The sequence below is a fragment of the Babylonia areolata genome, chromosome 27 (assembly GCF_041734735.1).
Source record: "Babylonia areolata isolate BAREFJ2019XMU chromosome 27, ASM4173473v1, whole genome shotgun sequence".
NCBI classification, from domain to species: domain Eukaryota; kingdom Metazoa; phylum Mollusca; class Gastropoda; order Neogastropoda; family Buccinidae; genus Babylonia; species Babylonia areolata.
The window spans coordinates 16,656,364-16,659,220 of record NC_134902.1 but is presented as its reverse complement, the minus strand read 5'-3'; the positions used below and the strand labels follow the sequence as shown (position 1 = coordinate 16,659,220).

At 43.3% G+C, this 2,857-nt stretch overlaps 1 pseudogene across 1 annotated transcript in view; it reads right to left on the bottom strand.

Annotated features, from left to right (window-relative positions):
* Positions 1–399: 399 nt before the first annotated feature.
* LOC143301107 (dynein light chain 2, cytoplasmic pseudogene) overlaps positions 400–2,857 on the bottom strand; it is a 3,459-nt pseudogene continuing 1,001 nt past the window's right edge. Inside the window, exon 2 of the transcript XR_013057731.1 lies at positions 400–989. The product of XR_013057731.1 is annotated as a dynein light chain 2, cytoplasmic pseudogene (transcript). The remainder of the gene's footprint in view (positions 990–2,857) is intronic.

Here is a 2,857-nt window from a genome sequence, read left to right as displayed (position 1 = left end):
TTTTCAGTGTGGGTTTTCGCTGGCTTTATAAACAAGGGGCTTTTGCCTAACAGACGATTTGCAAGTACACATCTTAAGTCCAAAATCTGTAAGCATCAACAATGAACATGAACAAAACATATGGGGCATTGCGATGCAACAACAGGTCGAGTATATTATGAACTAATCGAAGATTGAAAACGAATACATATTTTACAAACACGAGCAAAAACCGATGATTTTACACGATTTTTTTTTTTTTTTAGTGATGTTGAATTGACACGAACATCGAAATGTCACTTCGACAACATTTTTGGGTTGTCTCTGCTCATTCACAAAGACACATAATGCACGATTATACTACATTTTGTGCAAACAATATCTAGGATACTGTTTCCTGTAAGTCTTAAAGTCTTTTGTGCAAACAATATCTAGGATACTGTTTCCTGTAAGTCTTAAAGTCTACGTTTAACGGCGAAATATTGATTCCTTTAAATAATATTAGTTCAGTACGTGTTCTGGGTATTATAACGATAGTAGAAAACGCCTTTCCCCCATGAATTCACATTCAGCCCTACTATCTCAAAACATGAGAAATTCCGTTAATTCAAATAAGTTCCTGGACATACTGGAAGAGTATCTGGACAGCAGGAAAGCGAAGCAAGAAACGTATGCAGTGGGAAAAAAACAGCACTGCTTGTATGTAACTGTAGCCACAGCGAGCGAGGTTGGCTGAATACTCATCCAGACTTGAACAACAATATGGCCACCTGGCCCAGATAGAAATAGATGAAGTGTTTGGTCTCGTGCGTGACGTAGCTCCCAAAGTTCCTTCCCACGATGCAGTGCCACGTGGGGTTGTACTTCTTGTCGAACTCTTTCTTGATGTGGGCGGCGATGTCTTTCTCAATGTTGTACTTCTCCAAGGCCGTGGTGGCGCAGTCCACAGCGTCCTGCTGCATGTCCTCCGCCATGTCGGCGTTCTTGATCACTGCTTTGCGTTCAGACATCTGCAGCAAACCATGACGTGGCATCAGGATCAGAATGAAAGCCAAAATTATGTCAGTTCTTAGATTTCTCAAGTTTATGTTAAAGAAAACCACACCCGACCATACAAAAAACAAAACAAACAAAACAACAGACAACCCTTGTCCTAGGACCTTTCTGAAACAAGACACACCGCACATCAAAACACAACAACAGCAGCAACACACTGTGGTGCATGTGTCTGTGACCGTGTGCCCAACGTTCGGCTGATGGAGCTGCCTGTGTTCTCAACTGGAAGAAAGTAAAGGGGTGATGAGGGAAGTGGTAGGTATAGGGTGGCGACTAGAGACGGGTGGGGGTGGGGGTGGGGGGGGGAGAGTGTGCAAAAACAAATGCAATTTGAGGTGGGGTCGATTGCTGACAGAAAAACCACCACCACCACAACAGTACATCCAGCAGTGCAGCAGCACCACAAACCCCAACACCCTGAACGCTCAGCGCATATACCGTGTTGTTCTAGGGGTTCAAAACAGGTATCACGCTGTATTGACCAAAACTTAGTCCTGGCACTGGTGCTTGATGGGGATGAAATTATTACTTAAGAAACACTGAGGGAAGCTTTTCACACGTAATTTACTGACAGCCATTTTTGACTATGTTTTAACCCGGTGTTCGGTTGTCTGTGTGTGTGTGTGTGTGTGTGTGTGTGTGTGTGTGTGTGTGTGTGTGTGTGTGTGTGTGTGTGTGTGTGTGTCCTTGGTAAACTTTGACATTGACATTTTCTCTGGAAATACTTTGTCTGCCAATACCAAATCTGGCTTAAACATAACATAGTATGAAAAAAAACCCCTTCACAGTCATACCAATAACAGGTTTAAGTCTCCCGAATTAAGCCGTATTTCCTGAAATTGTCAACCACCACAATGTTAGTCATCATTCCTATGCTGATGACACTCAACTTCAGAAGAGTGATACCCCTGAAAAATTGTCATCGCTCTTGCAAGAAACATCTGAATGCTTCCTGGACATTCAAAACTGGCTGACTCTAAGTAAGTTACAACTGAACGCAGACAAAACCGAAGCAATGATTCATCCAGGAACTAAACAAAAACTATCTTCCATCACAGCTGACGAAATCAAACTTGGCAGTACATCCATCTCTCTTTCCAGCTCAGTCAGGAACCTCGGCGTTGTCCTTGACAACACACTCTCCATGCAAAAATTTATCAGTCAGACATGTCAATCCTGCTACTGTCAATTGCGACGCATCAGTTCCATTCGGAAAAATCTGTCCACCGACGCAACATCTGGACTTGTTTCTCTCATTCTCTCTCGCCTTGACTACTATAACTCCCTATTGTGTGGTTTGCCTGTTTCATCCATTCAGTCTCTTCAGCGCATACAAAACTCTGCTGCCCGACTCGTCCTCAGAAAGAAAAGATCTGAGCACATCACTCCTATTTTTGCAACATCTCCATTGGCTCCCTGTCTCACACGGAATAAAGTATAAGATCAGCACTCTATGTTACAAATGTATTCTCAAATCTGCCCCTTCCTATCTTTGTGGCTGCCTTCACCTCTACACTCCATCTCCCTCTCTACGATCGGCTTCGGATCCACTCTGTTTACGCATACCCAGATTCAAACGCTCCACTGTTGGACGTCGTTTTTTTCTTTCTTTCACTTCGTCAGGTCTTCACACTCAGCTGTTTCAAGACTGGCCTTAAAACCCACCTCTTCACAAGATAGCTTCCCTCCCCTACCTCTTCCTTGTCTTCAGTCTTCTTCAGTTTTAGAGTTATGCATGTGTATGAATGACTGGTGTGAAAGCGCTTAGATTTATCTCTGCACAAGATTCAACATGTTTATTTCTAATCCGGCGACGGTGGTG